Raw genomic sequence first — 10,133 nt, forward strand, 5'->3', positions numbered from 1 at the left:
CCGCACCGCCTCCGCCATGCTGGCCCAGAAACCGCGGGGAGAAGGGCGGCCGCGGGGGCTCATGGGAACTGTAGTCCTGTGCCGTGAGGGCGCATGGGAATTGTAGTCCGGGCCCCTGCGGTGCGCGGGGGCTGACGGGAAATGTAGTCCCGTCCCTCAGGAGTAAAGCGCGCTCCTGCCCCCCTCATCCCACTCCTTAATGGTATTTACTAATTATTTATTAATTCGTCATGTCTCCTGTTCATTAGGGAGACACGTATAATTGTTCTTAGTCGGCCAAATGCTTCAAAAGGCTGAACATGCATTAGCTCATGGAGGAAGGGGCTAATTAGGAGGAAATGGGGGATTACTCAGAGATTAGTTAGTAAATGGATGTGCCACACTTCGAATGTGCAATGATTCCAAGATGTGCTTCGATTGTCCTTTGCTGTTAAGACCTGATGTGAAATCCACAGGATCCTATTTAGCTTATGTATGAAACTATAAATGAAATTATAACTTATATATGAAACTGGCGCAGCCTCGTCACGGCAGGGCCGGAGCCCGTCGGGCCCAGAGCCCCCGGCCTTGCTCTCTCCGTCCACCATGGCGGGGAGAGGGGCCACTATTGAATGTGCAATGATGTGCAATGATTCCAGATGTGCTTCGATTGTCCTTTGCTGTTAAACCCAACATGAAATCCACAGGATCCTATTTAGCTTATGCATGAAATTATAAATGAAATTATAACTTATATATGAAACTATGGATTATTGTATTTAGCTCGTATATGAAGTCTGTGTGAACATTAACAAAGTGCAAACAGAACCAAGGAGAAGAAACATAAAAACTGCTAACATCTACATTCTTGCCCCAAAGGCTTATCCATCCTTGTGGTAAAGAGCTCGAGTGAATGGGAATGGAGAGACAACAAACCAGAACCTGAAAGCAGCCAAGTCTGAGCACAGATGCCATCCCCAGTGCCACCCCTGGAATGTCTGGGAAGTGCAGGATTCCTGGTCCCCTGGGCTGTTTGGATCAGAGGTGTGCTCACCCCAAATTCCCACATTGCCTTTGCCCTCCAGAATGGCCCATGCTGTTCCTTAAAGTTTCTTTCAAAAAGACAACTATTGTAAATCAAAGGTGACTCCAACGAAGGGGCGAGAATGATACATCTGATTCTATTGACATCAGAAAGCAAATTAATTACTTCATTATACTATATTCTATATATTTCATCTAAACTAAATCTGCCAAGCACACACCTGCTCACACTGCACTGGATCTCGTGACTGTCACCTAACAACCCCCACAAACACACGCTCCTGGCCCTGATAGGCCAAGGAAACAAAACATCCTCACTTTGGATAAACAATCTCCATGTTGCATTCTACTTTGGCACAACACAGGCACAGCAAGGGATAAGAATTGTGTTTTCCCTTTCTCTGGGGTTCAGAGAATGGGAATCTCAGAAATCCTTGAGAAGAATTGTGCTTTGCTTTTCTCTGTGGAGTGAAATGTGGCAACGGTCAACAGGTTGCAGGAGGCTTAAAAAAAATAAATTGCAAGAAAGCTGTAGGGAGATACCATCGTGCTGTTATAAATAAATAAGCTGATCCCAACACCAGCAGCTGGCTGTGGTGTTCCCCAGCCCTCCATGCCCCCAAAAAATGAAACCCCAAATGCTGTCCTGGCTGGGAAGAGCAGCCTGCAGAGAGTCCTGGGCTCTGACATGAGCACACAGGAGTCTCCCTGGCCCACAGGAGCCTGTGGATTGAGTGTTTGGCCTGGAAGGAAGGCAGATGATGGTAGGGAGCAGCAGTAATTAACACAGCCTTTGTTTAAGCAGCCTTTGCTCCATGAAGATTTGGCTGGCAATCTGCCTGTCTGCTTTCAGCTTCCTAAATAAGCAAATATAACCCATCTAATTCAACTAGAATTAGCCCTTCAAGGCCCCAAGGGAGGCAAGTTTTAAAAAATAAAACAACTAAAATCCCCCTTAAGCAGAGTTCAGATCCCAGAAGGAGAGAAAATGTACCTTGGATGTGCTGAGGGATTTGCCACTATCTTGATTTTTGGGTGGAAGCTGCTCAGCCCACAGAGCCCATGTGTGCCTATAAAAGGATAAGCTCTGCCAGGTACCAAATAATGAATGGACTCAACAATTAAAACTCAGGAGAACAGCATGAGCTAAGTGTGCAGTCGATTGGATGCAATAATTCATGTTTGCAGTGCACGGATAATGTTTCCAAGGATATCTTGGAGTCAGAACAAAGACTCTGAGTGAAGAGGGATAGCCATTGCCTCGCTCATGCCCACGCTTTCCTAATTCTCTGCAGCTTTGCCTGGGTGGGAATTAATCGAATTTTCTCAGCTCTTCCCTTTAGAGGGCGACCATGACCCACAGATCTCCGGCATGGAACCTTCACCGGGAGCTGCAGGATAAGGCAGAGCCTCCCCGAGGTCACCAGGATGTGGTGGCTTTTCTGAGGCTCTGAGAACCTTCCGAGATGTGGAGGAAGTTACTGGTCTGAGGGTTGTGTTTGAACACACTGTCCCTCCTCAGGCAGCTGCACGGCTGCTCCCAAGAGCAGTTTGGACATAATTTGGATAGATTTCCTGTGGCCAATCCCCATCAGTTATGGTATTTTCTTGCTCCAGTCTCTGAAATGTTGAAAGGTAAGGAAAGGTATGAAAAAGACACATGGATCTTCTACACAGGAACTTTTGGGGGCTGCTCTCAATTCCCCTGCAGAGCATTTGGAGGGGATTGCTTCCTCCCATAAATCATATGAGATCAGTATCTGACAGAGGAGGGAAGGATGGAAAAACAAATGGAAATCAATGACAGAGCCACTCCATCTTTGGCTGGGCTTTGATCCCATGCTCAGATTGAAGGACAAGGTCATCTCTCAGTTTTCCACCCATTTCTTCTCTTAGCTGCCTGTAAATCCCTCGAGGGAGAAACTCTCCATGCTTATTGACAGTAATTTGATTTCCTCCTGATTTCCCCTCTGCCTGCCCTGGTCCCACCCTGCAGACAGGGCTCCACAAAGCCTGGAGAAACAAAACATCTGGGGCTTCAGAGACGCTTTGCTGTGGTTATCTTTGACATATGGCCAGGGTGTTTGAAGCCATTAAAGGCAGACCCCAGCCCCCTGCCAGGCTGCAGTGCACAGAGCACGAGGAGATGCTGAGGTGCAGGGATTGATGCTTGTTTCTGTCAGAAATGCTGGGTGCCCAACAAAAAACAGTCCCTTTGGGTGAGGCTGGAGATTGCTTGCTGGTATTTCGGGTGCCAGATTTCCAAGAGAAAAGATCTGTACCATTAAAAAAAAAAAAAAAGCCTGCCACAAGGTCCTAAATCCTGGTGTCAGTTGCTTCAAATCAGCCCCCTGAAATGGCAGAAAGGTTCTTTGGAGCTCAGCAGCAGACAAGCAACATCTTCCCACACAGGACAAGGCACACGGCAAACAAAACATCCTTCCCTGCTCCTGGCAGCAAAGCTCTTAAGCCTTCATTTAATATTAAATACACGTTTAAACCTAAGCCCATTTCTCAGCATGTCTCGTGTGCTTATGTAGAACTTCAGCAGGCTCAGGAAGGCTCTGCTGTAACTGGAGGCCTGTGCACTGAATAACAAGAGCGTTATGCTTACAGAATATCTGTGCAAACAAGGGATGGCTTCTCTGGGATGGATTCTGCAGGTTGAGAAGAGAAAATGTTCCCCATTCTCCTGATGGTGCAGAAGAAATTGCAGCTCTGGCCACTCAGCTGCTCCTCCTGCTCCTCCCCCTGTTTCTCACCTGAGTTTTGGGCATAGTGCAATAAAGCCAATCTCAAGGTACTGTGCTTTGAGTGCAACACAGAATGGGTCTTGAGGAGATTGTGTCAGTGAGATGGAGACAAGCTGATCAACACTTTTGATCCTTCAGGTCTGTGTCCCAGCCAGGCAAAGTGGGAGCCAGACAGATTCTGTTCCCAGCTCCTCGGAGGAGCAACCAGAGCAGAGAACACACACAAAATGTTCCAATAGCAGTGCATGCACAGATAAATCCTGGGGCCACACTGATGCATTTGTTGAAAAGTAGCAGCAGGAATCAGCTTCTTCATGGATGAGCATGTTTAATTGAAATATGCACCCTCTGAGCATACCTGGAGATAGGAGATGTGTACAGCTACACAAATGCTCCCAAAGGTAGCAGGAAAACTTTAACATTGTAAAGCTACTGAGATCAGGAGAGTTTAGGCAAGTTAGAGGAGTAAGGAAAGGAGAGTTGTCCTTGCTTTGGGCACAGAGATGGATCCTCTCTCTATTTTCTGTGTCAGCCTGAGCACTTACTGCTTAGTAAGCAGAAAGGGAGTGAGTTGGTATAAAAATGCCCAGGTAATATTAATGGGAAACTTCTGAGGCCCTCTTTTATCAGTGTTTCTGTTTGCTTGGATTACTTGGCCTTTGGTTCAGGCCTCCCCATCTGCACTGTGCTGTAAGCAATATTTCATCTATCAGGCTCAGATACCAGAAATATGCTGGGCACACACGGAGCAAACAACATTTTCTTGCAAGTAATTAGCATAAGCTGCACTGAGGTCAAACAGTTGTGTCAGAGCACAATGCAAATCAACATTTCTTCCTGCTGCAGATGGAAAATGGAGAATTGTAAATGCCATATCTCCAGCTCACCTCTTGCTTCCCACCATTTATTCCAGAGGAAGGAGATAATTGTTTTGAGGTACTTTTGAGAATAGCATCTCTGCTGCTTTCATTGCTTAATGGGAAAAAACACATTTAAATGATGAAAGGTCACATTATTTTGGACCTTTTGGTTAATTTTTCTTGCCCTTGAGCAGGGAAAGCAGGCCAAATGCCTAATTTGACCAAGTCTGAAGGTAAACTGAGGCTTTTCAAGATGACAGAGGACAGCTGGTTAAAGGACAGTGGTTATTCCTCCTGCTGCCTGTAAAAAGGTTTCTTGAGAACAGTTTCCCAGTGACAGGGCTTGAAGGAGCCCTGCTGCAGGGCATCAGACCAAGGGCCACCCAGACTCATGTCATTTTTCCAAGAGATGTCCAAAATGAATGCCTAGAGAATGCAGGAGCAGTGATTTCTCACAGTACATCTCCCAGCACCTTTGCAGCCACCAGCCACTTGAGGGGTGAAGGTTCTGAGAGCTGGAGGTCAGCTCACTGCCCCTGTTGAAGAGTCTGCTCTGGAACAGGATTTCACTAACTTTGTTTTCCATGAACTTGCTCAGTGGATCTGTAGCAACCATTCCCTCCTGTGGGGAGGAGAGGGAGCAGCTTCCTTTTGTTTGCTCCGTGTCTGGCTCCTGGTGGTTTGGTGGCCCCAAGTTCCTGTGCAGGCAGAGACCATAAATGGCCTTCGCTGTCAACCCTCACTGTAAGGGCAGAACTCATGGATCTACTTATCCTAGCCCTGTCTCCAGGCTCACAAGTGCGATTCCTTCAGAGTAGATCAAAGAGGGTAGTGTTGTTTTAAACCATTGCTTTCCTCCAGAATGTGATCCATCCACTTGCAGATGGCTTTTATGGTCTCTAAACCCTCCCATGGATTAGCCTGAGTTTGCCTGTATAAACACTTTCTCTATCCCACATCCTGCTTCCACAGCGTGTCTCATACTCACTTCTCTGTCCTTTCACTCAATCCAAACATCCTGCAGAAAGCCTCCAGCTCTCCTGGACAGCCTCCCTCACTCCCTTTCCCCACAGGTTGCAAATAAAGCTCAGCCAGCCCAGCACAGCCCCCAGATTCCTGGAGCCCTGCCTACAGGGGAGAGAGGCTCACATGCCTTTCTCTCCGATCGAGCTGCCACCACACTGCCGCGGTGCTGTTGCTGCAAGGTCGGTGTGTCTTTAGCCGTCTCCCCCTGCACTTCTCGAGTGCTCAGCTGTCATCTCCTCGCTGCTGAAGGAGGTGGGCGGGCGAGCACGCTCCGCGGGAGACGCTAATCTGCCGTAGCGCCAGTGCTCGGCGATGGGAGCGCTCAGCTGCTCCGGCAGCCTCCTCCACCTCTCCTCCCAAGGTCAGCCCCACCGTGGCTGCCTGGGAAGCGCTGCTGGGGGCTTGGGGGGTGTGTGGGGAGCTGGACGTGCACCCCCTTTATCCCACAGCACACTGCAGAGGAAGGAACTGCTGCAGCAGGTCTCAGGGTAACCCCTTCTTCTGGTTTAGGGGGGTCACGGGGGTCCCTTCTGCTGGAGCAGCTGTGGGGCAGGCCAGGTGAGGCAGGGGGAGCCAGGGCAGAGTGGGTGGCACTGTCACAAACCACAGCACCTGGTTTTCCAGAAGTTGCATGTGAAGTGCTGCTAACTCGGAGCAGCTGGCAAAAAAACCTGGAAACAACCCCCTTCCACCCCAATCATTATTTAAACAGTCTAAAGGTCTCTGTAAATGTTTAAAACAACGTGGTTGTGAGGGGAAGGAGGAAAGACAAACAAGTTTGCTGTTTCAGCTTTGCAGAAGCAGATCTTAATTTTTGGCAGGATTTTATTCATCCAGAAGATCCAGCTGCTAGCCCGCTTTGGGAGACTGCAAATTCACAATCACTTCTCAAATATCTTCTTTCCAGAGGCTGCAGTTTGGCATGGGCACCACCTTTGATGGCTGTGTTTGGTCAGGGCCTCATGCCAAAGGATCCCAGTTCATGGCCAGGGCACCTCAGCCAGGAGTCAGTGGCGGTGAGTACTCACTCCCAGTGATGTTTTGCTTTCCCAGACTGAAGATTTATGGTGGCCAAAGCTCAGCAGGAGCCAGGGAGCTCAAAGCAGCAAGGTGCTATGGGCTGGCTGACTGCTGGGATACCTTTCCCACATCTGAACAGGGCAGGAATCAGAAGCCCCCCTGTTCCCTGACGTCTCCCAGGTCCAGCCCACTGCCCTTCCTTCCTCCTGTGTCTTAGCAGCACTGCCAGCACCTGCTGCATTACCACAGCAGAATCCCTATGTAATTCCTGTTTAAATACACAGCTGGCACCATGACTTCAACTAATTCAGCTTTTTGCTGTTGAAGAGCTGGAGCTGCATCCTGGTTTGGCTCCAGGCTGAGAGGGAATTGATCTGAAGCACTGGGCATTGTGGGCTGCTCTGCAGCCTCCCTGCAGATCTGATGCCCTGGGTCCCAGATCCCAAACCCTGGAGTGTTGGTCCTGGAGCAGGACCATCATCTGAGTGGGCTCTCAGGGAAAGGAGGGCTCAGCATGAGGAACACTTTGGACTGGGAAAAAGAAGGTTCATCCATGAGGAAGACATGTGAGAAACAGGTCTCTGGGGAGCAGAGGAGGAGTGTACTCCCCACCAACTTGCCTGAGGTCTCAGCTTGTCCCCAGCACCCAGTCAGGGCTTGCTTCTGCCCAGTCCTACCTGCTCTGCTCCTGTCCAACCAGGGAAGGACTTTGTGCTCCTGGTCAGCCTTGTGTTGCCCTGGTGTCCTTATGGCCCAGTCCTGCTCAGCCCCATGCCCAGCTGTGGGTGTAGATCCCCTCAGCACCCAGGGCTGGGGGGCTGCTCTCTGCTCTGAGTTGCTTTGTCCAGTGTGTGCAACCTGTAGAGCTACAGAAATGTGCTCTGCTCTCCTGTATTTGCTCTACAGCCTCTAGGATGACACTCCTGCCTCAGCTGCTCATTCTGACAATGGTGCTGGGCTGTGATCTGAAGATGCTGCTTCCAGAGAAGCTCAAGTACCTGTTGGGAGGCTAAAAAAGCCTTGCTGCTGCTGAGGTGTGGGTGGCTGTTCCTCTGTAGATATGAGAGGAGGATGTAAATGATGGTTCCTCATACAGCCAGTCCCAGCCTGGCTCTTGCTGCATCTGTTTCTGGAGTGACCTGATCCAAACCAGAAAGACTGAGCTCAGCTGTGCTGGCTTAGCCCTTGAGCAGGGCTGCTCCTGTTGCCTGGGACTTCATGTAGTTTGGGGGGGAAAACTCTGGTGCTATTTTCAACCAAAGCCTGAAGAGTGATGTGATGGACCAGCTGCTTGTGTGCTGTCCTGCCTCCCTGGAGTCCTCTTCTACTCAAATCAGTAACTGCCCACAGACAGCACCAGGAAAAGCTGTTGCTGGGGTCTCCTTTGCTTTTCTAACTTCAGCCAGCTCCTGTGCAGAGCCTACACTGAGATAAAAGAGACTGACACAGTGTGAAACCTTCCTCCTCTTCAGCAGATGGTGTTTGTGACAGTGGACTTTGCTTGTGTTGTTGTAGCAGAACGGCCTGGGCTAGCCAAGAAACAGAAAGAGAAGCTGCAGTCTAGGCTTGCTGGAACTGGCTCGTTGTGTAAACCTGGCCTGAAAGCCTGGATCACAAAGGAATTCTTGATTTTTCAAGGATTGGGCTTCTCTGTCATCTCCAGCTTTCAAGCTAAAGCACTGTCTTGACTTGCCTGCAGTCAGCAGCTCCAGTCTCTCTGAAGCACTCCTGGCAATCTCCTGGGAATCTCAGTGAGCAGGGAGGTGATGCGTGTTGCAATGTGAACTTCATGTTACCTTCACAGAAAAACTTAATGCATCTTAAGTGGGGCTAACCTGGTGTTGCTGCCTTAGGCTTTAGCAGATCAGCACTGCACCTGTCCTAGCTGTGAACTCTACCTGCTTCATGCCTAAAAATCCTCATGGTCAGAGAAACTGCCCTGACTTGAGTGAACCAGAGGTGTTGCTGACAGAGCCTGTTCCTGCATATCCTGCTAAAATCATCGCTGAGAAGGTGAAGCTGAACCTCCATCAGACCCATTTCTGTCAGACTGAGACTGCTGAGCACTAACTGCAGTGGATGATTTCAAGATAAGCCTCAGTCTCAATCAGGGTGAACAAGAAAAACATATTGCCTTCATATTGTCTGAAGGCTGCCTTCTGCACCATGACTGACGGTGGAACTCTGTTATCAGCAAGGAGCAGGTGTCAGCTGGCATAAGCCCTCCAAGAAGCTGGCTTGCCAATATTTCTGTCCTTATTCCATCTATCACATTCAACATGTGAGTGAACACAGAGCAAGTGTTGTTCCTTCAGCTCAAAGAGGCAAGAAGCCATGTGCTTTGAGGCTGCTTGTGTGTCTCAGCAGGTTCCAGGCCTTCAGAAACATTTCTCAATTTTCTTCTGGCTATCTCTAACCATCACCCTGCTCCCAACCCTGCCAAACCACAGCAATCTATGAAGAAATCGGTGAGCATGGCAGGGAGACTATTGCAGGCTCCATCTCACATCTGGTTAATACCTGGGAGAGACACTGACCTTCATGGGGAAAGGGTTATGTTCATCTGGGAGCTCTGCTGTTTGAGCACACAGAAATCCCATGGACGCAGATACCTCCCCATGCAATCCACACTCAGCCCATGCAACCCCTTGTGTGCTTCCCTCCTCGCCAGTCTGACCCTGATTGCACCAGATTTCCTCACAGCACTTGGGGACAAACTTCTCTTAGCCCTGACAAGCCTCAAAAACTCTTTCACAGCAAGCCAGGTGTGAACTTCATGTGCTCCATATCAGCACCACCTACCTGCCTCTATCCTGCCTGGGTTACAAGAGTGACAACAGGCCTGGACAGGTAGGAGACACTGGACACAGCTGGATTTGAATGCTGGGGGTTCAGCCAGAGTGCATTGCTCCCCACAGCACTGCTTTCAGCTAAAGATCAGATCTCTCTTCACCTCCTCTTTGACTCAAAGTTCTCAAAGTGGTGCCGTATGGATGTAATCACAATGTTATTAGTCTCTGTCTGAGCCCCCTCATGCTGCAAAATCCCTGGAGGGGATGGGCTGGAGTGGGATGAGGTTTGCTGTGGCTGAGATCTGGTGGGTTTTTCCCCTGGGGTTTCAAGAAGTTTTGTTCCACCCATGAAAAGTGGCAGGCGTCAGGGGAAGATTTGTTTCTTGGCAGCTGTTCCTCCCGTTTTGCTCCAGAAAACCGATGCTGTGCTAGGAATGCACCGTGACTAAGATGCCTCTGGGCTGCTCAGGTCAAATAGCAGCAACAGGGGAAACAGGGGGACAGGAGAGCAGCTCTGCTCAGCAGAGAGCAAACAGGAGGGCTGAGCCCTTTCATTCCCCTTTCATCCTTCCCCGAGCCAAATACCTCAGGAGCTGAGTAGCCTGAGGGAGAGGAGGAAGCTGGGGTTAGCAGGCTGCTTCCTCCCACCTCTGGCAGCC

The sequence above is a fragment of the Geospiza fortis genome, unplaced genomic scaffold (genome assembly GCF_000277835.1).
Source record: "Geospiza fortis unplaced genomic scaffold, GeoFor_1.0 scaffold244, whole genome shotgun sequence".
Classification (NCBI taxonomy): Eukaryota; Metazoa; Chordata; class Aves; order Passeriformes; family Thraupidae; genus Geospiza; species Geospiza fortis.